The sequence below is a fragment of the Sciurus carolinensis genome, chromosome 6 (assembly GCF_902686445.1).
Source record: "Sciurus carolinensis chromosome 6, mSciCar1.2, whole genome shotgun sequence".
Classification (NCBI taxonomy): Eukaryota; Metazoa; Chordata; class Mammalia; order Rodentia; family Sciuridae; genus Sciurus; species Sciurus carolinensis.
Window position 1 is genome coordinate 145,666,867 of NC_062218.1, and position 12,665 is coordinate 145,679,531.

The following is a 12,665-nucleotide window of genomic DNA, read 5'->3' on the forward strand; positions in this document are numbered from 1 at the left end:
CCTTGAGGAGAGTCTGAACATCATGGTAGAACAATGTGGCACAGGGAAGCCACTCATGAATATCAGGAAGGAGAGAGATTCCACTCACCAGATATAAAATACATACCCAAACCCATGCCCCCAATGCCTACCTCCTGCAGCCACACCCTACCCTTCAATTACCACTCAGTTAATTCCATTATGGGGATTGGTTTACTGATTGGGTGAAAGCTATCATAACCCAGCCATTTCTCCTCTGAACCTTCTTGCATTGTCTCTTACACATGATCTTTTGGGGGACACTTCAGAATCAAACCATAATACCTAGAGACATTTGTCCTACCTAAATTGAACCATGAGGATATGAAAATTTAAACAGATCAATTCCAAGTAATGATGTGAAGCATGTATTTTTATAAGAATTTCAACAAAGAAAATCCCAGACTGGATGAATTCTCAATCAAATTATAACAGACCTTAAAAAGAAACGAATACCAGTCCTTCTCAAAGTATTCCATGAAGTAGGGAACACTACCAATTTAATCTGTCAATCTATGCAATTGACAGGTGGTGCTATGAAAGTCAGTCACAGTTGGACTTAGAAGTTACTAACCAAAATCAATAGATTGACAGAGTAAATAGATATTAGACCATGTCATAGGAGTACTGGAATGCAAGCGATGAACACCTTATTTTCCTAGATTTGAAGTACAATTTGTGTTTACATGCACCTAACAACATGGGTGAATGATCTCGCTGATAAGAGGATGATGACACATAATGGGGGGTTGGAGGGGTTAATGTTAGGGTTAGGGTTAGGGAGGGGGGCAAGAATGGAGGAAGGAAGGACTATATAGAGGGAAGAGAGGGGTGGGAGGGGTGGGGGGAAGGGAAAAATAACAGAATGAATCAAACAACATTACCCTATGTAAATTTATGATTACACAAATGGTACGCCTTTACTCCATGTAACACAAATGGTATGCCTTACTCCATGTAACACAAATGGTATGCCTTTACTCCATGTAACACAAATGGTATGCCTTTACTCCATGTAACACAAATGGTATGCTGTTACTCCATGTACAGAGAAACAACATGTATCCCATTTGTTTACAATAAAAATAAATTTTAAAAAAGAGATAATATATTTGAATAGAGAAAGAGGTATATATCATAAAGTTTACCTAGTTATTTCTCAGCATAGATGCTACAATAAAAAAGAAATTTGATTTGATATTGGCAACCATTTTTGGACCCAGTGATTTTGGTTAGTAACTTGTAAGTCCAACTGTGACTGACTTTCATAGCACCACTTGTCAATTGCAATATGATCACTTTGGCAAGTTTTTTCCATTCTATTTCATTTCTGTCATGGTCTATAGGGAATCACAAGCAAAGCTTAAATAGATGAATACAAAGCATTTCTAAAGTATAGAGGTTGAATAATTTTAAAAAGGAGTTCTTCAGTAAAATACTATTGATATCAAAATAGCCTTGAAAAACTTGGATTGTTTCCTAAATGATAATCCATGCTTTTCAAATTTCTCAGGGAAAAAGTTGTGAAAATGGTTATCACTAAAAATGTTGCATGATGAAAATCTTTTGATTAGAAACTATTCTGTTGAAATACTGTGAATTAGATTGTATCTCAAAATTAATGATGTGAGGAAAATATCAACTATAAATATGGCGTCATGGCAGGAATATCCCTTCCGTATTTAATGACACACATATAAATCAGCCTATATTCATGAAACATAGACAAACATCAGTCAACATTATTAACGTTGTAATTTAAAAATATTTCTTAGCATCTAAATTCTTTTTAGCAGATAATATAACCAAAATTGATAACATGCAATATAATGTAAGCATGACTTGATAATTACTTTAAATAAATGAAAACAAATGATTTTACTGGAGATTAAGATCAAAAAGTCCTCATTTGTATAAGCTGAATACAGAGGATAGATCTTATATTTTAAAGAAACCAATGAAGTTTTCAGAAGAAATACAGAAGGACTGCATCTGTGTTTTGTTTGTGCCCCAAAATTTAGGAAATTGAATATTTTATTCCATACATGTGAAAACACATGCAATTTTAATTCATTTTAATAATGCATTTAGATATCTCAGTAATGACCTCCTGAGATTTCTATATAATTGACACTTTGAAAGAATTAGAAACTATGATCCTTACAGAACAAAGTGTTAAGTTTGATATTAAAAAGAAAAAATAACAAGAATTTTGTCAAAAGATAAATCTATACACAAGATTCTTTGGCATTGTCTAAGGAGATGAACATTTTATAAATTTTAATATTCTTAATGTTTGACAAGCCTTTCTTAGAATGTGTCCTCAAATATTGAATCCACCATTATATAAATATTTTCATTAAAAATATTTGGTACTTACATATTTTTAGTATTAAGACATCAACACAGATTTTTTCATTATACATATGGATGTACATATAATCACTTCATGTAATTATTTTGAAAATAAAATCATGGTATTTAAGGTAAACCAAATATCTCTCAAAGTTTTAAAAGAATATGAAGAAGATAAAGGCAATTTTAGTGATGGGTAGGATACTCAAAATTTTGTTATTAAAATTGAAGCTTAATTACAATAATATCCAAACAAGGCATTTTTACATCAACTTGAATTAATGAACATTCTAGTAATATTTTACAATTGTAAATATTTATTGAGAGTGATATTGATGGACTGGGCGACTTCTTCATATAAGCCACCAGGGGGACAGGGACAAAGGTAGAACAATCTGATGGAAAAAAACAACACTTGTCAATCATGTCTAGATTAGCAGCACGTGCAAAGAAATCTGTGTCTTTGATAGAAAAAGATGACTAAGAAATATAAAGAATAGAGCATATGACATTAAAAAACTGTTAGCTTTTATCTGTGCTCTATGTCATTCAGAGAACATTGAAACCACCCATTGTGCCAAGAGTCCTCTGTAATGTTAGTACCTCTAACCTTAAATATTTCTATAATGTAACACAGCTTCTCCTGAGCTTTCCACAGATTCAAAATTTTACAAGAATTTCTAAGAATAGGAGTCTACATTTGCAAAGAAACAGGGACATTTGGGCCTGATTGGGGAGAAAAACCCAGCTATGTGCAAACTTGGAGAAATAAGAATATGGATAAGAATATTTCAACATTCACACATACCAATATGTATAAATAGATCAGAGAGTTATAAAAAGTAAAGAGCCTGGTATTGTTTAAGCAGGTGATTATAAATGGGAAACTAAGGTGCAGCAGAAAATTTTGAAAATCTTCTTTAGCTGTAGATTTTATGCAGATGTAATGTTAATTTCTTTGTGTATCTAACTATAAAACTTAACTTTCTAAGTTTGAGCTAATCATGTTTAATTTAATTATAAGTATATGAGTGTATTTAGAAGAAAATATAATGGACTACTAAAATGTGCAGTGATATGAGTGTTCTTTGTAGAAACCCTAATTTTATTTTTAACTTACTTTTAAACAATTTGTTCTTTAAGATATATAATATAAAATATGATTTCTACTGCACTGTCATATTTGTGTACTTTATGGCCATTTGTAAAGGAAATAGATGAAGTTTAACTTCATGCATGTTAACTTTAGTCATTAAAAGCCGAAAGAATGGAAAGGGAATACGAATTTTTGTCCAAAGAACATCCCAAACACTGTGTAAGTTGTTCAAAATAGTTAAATATTTAGAATACCATCTCATGTACACACTCTGAGAATGGAGGACACCTTCCAACGTCTCTTACGAGACCAACACAACCTGATAAAAAATTATAAAATCAGAAACCAAAGACCAAGAACCTTCAAGAAGATACGAGTAAAAATCCGTACTCAATTCTATCAATTTATGTAAATAATTCTCCTGGACAAAATAGGGCTCATCTCAGGAATGACAGGTTCTTTAAAAATACATTTCAGTTCCCCTGGCGGCAGTGGACCCTTGGAGTCCGCATTCGCCACCCCCACCCCAGCCCCAGACAGATGCTTGTTTTAGAAAAAAAGCAGCAGTAAGTAGAATTAATAAAATTTACTTTAGGACTTTTTTTATATTAATAAAACCTGTCTTCCTGGTAAGCTTTGTTAATGGAAAGTGAACAGTTCTTTTGTTCAGAAAAGAGATTGACACTTAGGAATTTAGTGTAATTATCTTCTCTTCAATCAGAGTGGACTTAAGAAAAATAAGCTAAGAAAGAAAATACTGAAGCCTATTGGGATCTTGCTATACTATGCCTTCCTCACCATAGTCTAGAATTTGATGCTACATGGCCTTGCAAAGGTTTTGTCTGACTTTTCATTCAATAAATATTGATTATGAGTGCACCATATACCTGGCATTATAAAGTTAATCAAATTTATTATTAAAATATTATTCTACTTAAAAATACAATTCACTCACTAAAGGACAACATAAAGTAAAAAAAAAATCATAAACATTTCAAGGGCCACACAAGCATTGGAAAAATGAAAACTTCATTGATGATAAAAATGGGGAAGGATATTAATTTCCTTACTGTAATGGAATGCCACTGTGAAACATTTACAGCTTAAATTTCAGTTAATGTTGAAAAGTTGATACTCCCCATAAGCCTGGGATCACAGCAGGGATATTCCCTCCTGCCATTTGCATGGATATTGTCCTGGATGCCATAACATTAAACATGGCCTCAAGAAATGACCAAAATGATGAAGAATGGAAATAAATAATTATACCTATCTGTGCTTTCTTTTGACATTTCTATTTACTTATACACTCTTTTAAAGAACCAACCAAGAACACATCTATAGCAGCAAGTAAATTTAGAATCATCCCAGGATTCAAGCTAAATATGCAAGCATAATTAGTTTTAGATAAGGACAGAAACTGGTGGGAAAAGTAAATTGAAGAATTCAATTTGAACATGACCAAAATCATATTGTACAAAAAATGAAGGAAATATCGTGCAAAACATGATCAGGTAAACTACAGACTAAAAAGCAATATTGAAAAAATATTACTAATTCTCATTTAAAATATAATTGTTTAATATTAATATTTTAGAAAAGCCAATTATATTTAAATATCCATTCTATCTAAATTAATTCATAGTGAATAAAGTCAATAACATGAAATCATGCATATATTTCTTCTTGGCAGATCCTTGGCAGTACAGGTAGAACCAGAACATTGAATAAGATTGCTGAATCTGTCAAAAAATCACGGGACAATCACTATCCCAAGGACTATTACAAATATTAATGAATCTATTAATTAAAATTAATATTCCCATATGATTTGTGGCTACCAGGTTAGGCTAGAGCTGTGATAGTACCAGTTTTGCAACTAAATGCAGCTCACACATGATGTTTCTCAGTTCACCCTTAAAGCAATATTTTCTCAATATCTAGAACATCAGGTTTGAAACTCACATTAACTTATTTTTGAAAACCTGATGTGTGGTGAAAATTTTCTCAATATCTACAACATCAGGTTTGAAACTCAGGGGCTAGGGTTGTGACTCAGTGGTCAAAGTACTTGCCTGTATGTGTAAGGCACTGGGTTCAATCCCCAGCATCGCATAAAAATGAGTAAATACTATAAAGGTATTATGTGCATCTACAACTACAAACATATTTTTTTAAAAATTTGAAACTCAATAGAAAAATAGGCAAAAGATAAAAACCAGCAGTTCATTAGAAAAGAAACCCAGTGGAACCTAGTACAGTGTCAGTTTCAAATTCCTCAGTAACTAGGAAAATGCAAATTACACCAACAAAACAATATTAGTTTCACTCAGTTGATTATCATGCAGAAATGAGAAAGGATTCATTTGTTTCTGCTCAGCAGTTGGAATAAGTTCTTGGAACACAGATCTATATAAACATGTTTTGAATAAATAAAGATGATTAATGTCAAATGTTACAAGTGTTGTGGAGATTCAGACACATTACACACCTGTGAGAGTTTGGTGCAGTCAGTCTGAAGTGAAAACTTCATGAAATTACATGTAGTATAATTCTGTCTCTGCACATTCTTACTCTGAAGGAAGTCATGCGGATGTCCATAAAGAAGCATGTTTGAAATTTTCTTCATAATCCCATTGCATATATGAGGAGTTAGAGGCAATCTTGAAAAATATCAAGAATCTATCTTGAAAGAGCAAGCCAATCTTTCCTTATCATTGTTTATTTTCTTCTATATTTTATCATTGTGAAATAAATATCATTTTCCTATGGACACCTCTGGTAAACTGCCCTAGTAATTTCTCATTTTCCTAAAAAATATTATTTGTATTTATCTTAGTATATGCCTCAGTACTTAAAACCCTTCTCTCCTATGCTAACATATGTGAGAGTAAAAGAGGCAACCATCAGAAAAAAATGGATTTCAATACTGTCCTGGGAATTTAAAGAGATTTAGTAAACTAAGGTTTCCTTCTTTTTTCTTCACATTGAATATTTATTTAATTATTCATAATGTAGTTATGATTTATTATTATGTATTATTTGTGGTCTTGAAATTAATGTATTTCCCTCTTATTCTTCTTTTTACCCCTCCCCTTCCCTTCCTGCTTCTTGTTTTTATTTTCTTAACTGTTTTATTCAAGGAATGTATATATTTTTTCCTTACCTACACCTCTCTTCCTTAATCTCCTCACTTTCTCCCTGACTTATTTACATTATGTTTTTCAAAGTGATTACTCTCTTAGGAAGATATAAAGGCTCATAATTCAGACAGTTTTTCAGTGTCTTTGCTGAAGTAACTGAAAAGCATAAGCAACTCAGGTCCACAGCAGGGGCCCATAGAACTAGTCAGAGGCACTTCCTCACCAGTGAATGCAATTTATTTACAAGACCTTTTCAGTTTGTCACATTCTGATACTTAAATAATGGTCATTTCACAATTAATGAATTAGATTATTCATTGGAAAATATGAATTAAAAAGAAGTTGCACATAGAATACAACATAGCATTTCCCAAGAGATTTAAAGAAGAAAGACTTTGCAAACATTCACTTGATGTACAGGTTGAATTTTTTTCCACTTAAAGGAAAAAAATATATATACAAACCACCAAACCCCTACTGCAATGTAATGTAATTTTACTATATTCTTAGGCAAGTAAATTATTAGTTAGGACTTCATAACAATAATCAAGTTACTCTTTTCAGTCAAGTAAGCTTTTAGAAACCATGGAAGAAAGATGAATTATAATTTGAATGTTATAAATTTGAATATTATAAATTCAAATGGGAAAAATATACCATTTAAATATATGCAGTTTATTATAAATAAGTTAAGTCTCATTAAAGCATAAAGGCATAAAAGAGCTTCAATTTACATAATGATCAATTATCCTAAAAATTTTAGTTTCATAATGTCATTATGACCCAAGGAAATCACTTTTACCACAGAAGTAAAAAGCCTCAGATACATACACACAAAACCATAGAAGTTTCTGATGGGAAATGAGGTCCTTGCATAGTAGGACCTCACTCATCCACACGAACCTAAATGTGTTATTTTCACAAATAAAGTATACTAACTGCATGTTAGTTCATAGAAAACAGGAAAAACTCCTCAAATAAACTCATTTACAGACATTTTACTTTATTTGCACAAAATATTTTATTGAGGTTTCATTTTATAATTATTTTCATTTAAAAATAAGTCAATTACAGTTTGCTTTCCCATAATCTGCCACTTCAGTCACCCAATAAAGGTGATAATAATTATTATGCAATTTTGAAATTTTAATGTTTTTGAATATTGTACTTTATACTTCATATTTGTTATCTTTTTTCATTAGAATTCTTTAAGTTATAATTTATCTGCATTTTCAGTAGAGACAAGTAGGGCACAGATTTCACTTTGCCCATCATTATAGATGTACCATTGGAATAGCTAAAATTTGAACCCTGAGCATTTAGTAACACTAGCATGTACTGTATCATAGACCAACACACACAGTGAACCAATATGGATACAACTTTGTCAATTCACTGCTATGAAAAGTGATAGCAAATGCTCAACAAAAGTCCTCTGTCAATTTTCACTGAAATGTCTGTTTATAATGACCGAATATTGGAAACAACATACACAACAGCAACAGCAACAGAAATATTGCGATATAGCCATTCAATGGAATATCCCTTAGTAGTAAAAAAGAAAACTTTTCAAAACCATTTGATTGAATAAGAGAACACCAGAGAATTTTCAAAACCATTTGATTGAATAAAAGAACACTAGAGAAAAGGTTGCATGTGATGCATATTTTCACAAATTTCTAGGATATAAAAACTAATCAGTGGTAACACAAATCTGATCAATGGTGAGACAGAGAGGGAGGGAGCTACAAGAAACTGTAAGGAATGATAGAAATGTTTGTTACCTCGAATACGATAAATATGTCAAAAATGGGAAAAATATGCCATTTAAATATATGCAGTTTATTATAAATAAGTTAAGTCTCATTATAAAAGTATAAAAGAGCTTCAATTTACATAAATATGACATCTTGGTCTACATCAAAAGCTTGAAATTTGATTTTATTGAAACTTCGGTGGATGGAAATAAGAGATGTCAGCAGGGAATCACAAATCACATGATTATTATGATAAAATAATGATTATTATGATAAAATACTAACTGCATGTTAGTTCATAGAAAACAGGAAAAACTCCTCAAATAAACTCATTTACAGACATTTTACTTTATTTGCACAAAATATTTTATAATTATTTTCATTTAAAAATAAGTCAATTACAGTTTGCTTTCCCATAATCTGCCACTTCAGTCACCCAATAAAGGTGATAATAATTATTATGCAATTTTGAAATTTTAATGTTTTTGAATATTGTACTTTATACTTCATATTTGTTATCTTTTTTCATTAGAATTCTTTAAGTTATAATTTATCTGCATTTTCAGTAGAGACAAGTAGGGCACAGATTTCACTTTGCCCATCATTATAGATGGCCCATTAAGAATCAGTTAAGTTTGGAATTTCAAGTGCCATGATTCCTCAGCAGAGGAATTGCACAGGTCCCCTGGCAAGTGATCCTGCTGCAGCAATAAGCGTGCATGACAGCATGGTTCACAGTCAGCACCTCTGATGGCTCTCTGCAGGGTGGCTGAGGGCACGCCAGGCCAGTGGTGCAAGGTATCACCTAAACTGATAATAAATGAACAGACAGTAAATATGCACCAGCTTATTCAAAAGAAAGCAGAAAGAATGTGATTACTGTATTTACATCCAAGAGTAATGCCTTTGATGAGAAATGAAATGAAGTCTAACTGTTAGGAACCAAGGTGATGTCTCACTGCAGTTACTAGAAAAGAAACATGGCAAGATAAGCAAGGGCATCTACAACAAGGCTGAGAGTGGATCTGGTGAAATAATAATCATAATTTAATTGACAAAGTAAAAGACTCATGTACAAGATAAAACTGAGCTGGTATGGCCTAAGAAGTGAGTCATACAGTGGACATCTCACTCTAGAACTGATAATTCAACAGAATCTTGATTGGCATAGGCCTTCAGGGGAGGGGTACATTGCAGTCAATCAAAACACATGAGTGAAGGACAAATGCATTACAGTATGTTCAGTTGAATATTTTTATAATTTGTGATGCAAGAGAAAACAATGCAGTGAAGATGGCAAATGTAAGAAGAGTAAATCACAAAAATCTTTATTCCATTTCTTGATGCTTAAGATTGATTTTTGTAGTTAATAGAGGCCACTGAAAGATTTTAAGTAGATGAATAAGAAAACTCAATTTGCATTGTAGTAAAAGTACCTCTTAGGGAAGAATAATATTTGGTGGGTTACTCCTGGCCTTGTGACTTTACATAATACTAAATGTTATTATATTAAAAGCTAATGTACAAGATCCCAAGAGATCAAAAACTATGGAAATGGATGCAGTCATTATGTTAAATTGAATATAAAAATTTTAATGATTAGTAGATCTGAAAGGAAGTTAAAAATCTACTAAAGTAGTCTAAATTGCTTCACACTTTTCTGACTTGAGCAACTTGATAGTATACAGTGTCATACATTAGTTAAGGAAATAATGAGCACAAGCATATTTCACATTTGGCTGGTTTAGTTTCACACATCTATGGGAAAACCAGGAAGACATGTATGATACTCACTGATTTATTTGTTCAGAATTCAGGAAAGTTACCTAGATTGGTGATTCAGGAGTTTTAGAATATAACTAGTAAATCACAGAATGGCTGCCAAGATAGTCAAGGAAAATATTTTAGGTTAAATATATTAGGTGTGGGGAAGGAAGAAGAAGGAGAAAGAGGAGGAAGATGAGGAGAATGAGGAGGAGGGGGTGGAGAAAGAAAAAGAGAAGGAGGAAAGAGAAAATGAAGAAAATGACCTTACATAGAGACCACGAAGCAATGAGATAAGCAAAAAATATTATACAGAAATTATTTTTTATAAGTCAGATAGGACAAAGTTTCAAGAAAGGGGCAATAAAAGTTGGTTTCAAATGCACAGAGAACAAGGAAAAGAAAGATCAGCTGAGGAAGTAGCCCAGTGGCAGATTGCTTGCTTAGCGTGTGTGAGGCCTTGGTTTGATCCCCCACACTCAAGTGAAAAAACAACAGAAAAGAACCCCAAAAACAAAGATAAAAATAATTCATTTTGTTAAGAGAGATTGTCTTGGTGAAAGATGTTAGACTGAAGTAGACCTAAGTTTAAGTGAGGTCTAAGTGTAAGTAAAGACCAGTTCTGTGATGCATTGAGATATGGAAAAGAAAAGAGGGGTAGAGGATAAAATGTAGTTAGGACATGCAGAGTCAGGACAAGAAACTTTACTTATCTAGCAGATTAATTAATTATAAGCATCAGCTCTTCATTTGGTACTAGGTATTGACCTGAGCTGAGGACACAAATCCTCCTAATAGCTCTTTTCATTCTATTGCATTGCAGTTGTTTGAACAGAATCTGCATTAGTTTTTCTAGAATCAGGATCAGGAGTTTGATCAGCCTCAATATCAGGACTTCTTTACTCCAGCAAGTGCAGATGAAGAAATAAAACAACAAAAACAGCAACGAAATTAGGAATGAACAGGAAGGTGTAAATTTAGAATAAAACAGATTTCATATTATTACTCATGTTGGAAAAAGAAAGAAACTTATTTCTCCCCACTATAACTTGATGACCTTATTTGCACACCTTATAATATAATTGCAGGCAAATAAAAATGTAAAAAGTGGAGAAGAGAATCAAATACTTACAGCAATTTATTGATTGACATGTTAATACTTTTTATACCTCGTGGAGATTATTTCTTACCCAATATCCCATTTGATTCGTAAGTCAACTAAGTGATTAGTAAAAAAAAAATCTATTTGAGGTTTTAAGTGATGAAATTGAGATTCCAGGGGCCCAGGAAATCGATTAACTCATCATTCTAGTGTTAATGTCTCAAGATTACATAAAAACAATAAGGCCATCAAACATTAGTAATACAACCTCTCAGTTATGTGAGTTTCAGTGGGAAAAAGTAAACAAAAACTCTATTAGCATACAGCTTATCATGAATCTTTACAGTACATATTCCTATTAGTTTAATGTCTTTTAACACATGGGCATTTAAAACAGGACATAAAGTATGTGTACTTAAGTAGACTATGGAGGAGTGGTATGTGGGGTGGGCATGGATGATGAGTCATGGTCATGTATCATATTCCTGTTGGATCTTTGAGATACGCAGTGCAATTAGTTTATTAGAACATTTACAAAATCACTCTTTGCCTTGTTCTTCTAAGTGCATTTGTGTTCATACTGTCCAAGTTTTGATTTAATATTAAAATAAGTATAATTGGACATCTATTTCAATCATGGGAACAATGGTTTTAAGAACTAGAACAAGTCTTTAGTATAGCTTATACTTCTTCAAATGTATTTTATTCTGTTAACTGAGGACGATATAGTTAAAGAAAGACTAGAATTATACTTAGATTTTTGTTTTCTGGGTACAATTTACCGTTTCCTTACGATATAACATTTGGTGAGTCACCTTCATATCTCTGAGCCTGACTATTTTTATTTTAGTCTTGAGAATGTAATAGTTTTCCTGACTATTTCAATGGGTTATAGTAAAAATCAAAGAAGATAACAGACGCTTCATTGGAGGGACACATATTTTATATTTAACTTAAAATTGTGCAGGCTAAAAAAACTAAACTCTGGTATTAAGGAGTAATTTTGCCACCTTTCAGCTCTGCACCCTTGGGAAGACTTTCAGTGCCTCAGTTTGCTTATTTGTACAACTCATATCATAATAATAATTCTGACCTTATATCACTATAAGAATAAAAGGAAATAAAATATCCAGTGCTCTTAGAGTAGTGTCTAGTGTAGTAGATATAATTCAAGTTTTTATACTGGGAGGAGAGTAGGAAGAGGAGCCACAACTAGAATATAATAGTGAATATTTCACAATTATTTCTTTCAGTAGATTTTCAACTTTTACATATTTGTAAGTTCACAATCATAATGCTGAAGCTTTAACAAAGCATACATTTGCGATTTAAATCCTACAACATGCAAATAAATTTAAGCTTTATCAAATTATTTTTCTACACAATTATAATGTAAGCACATTGAATCCACTTTGACTACTTTCCTTGAA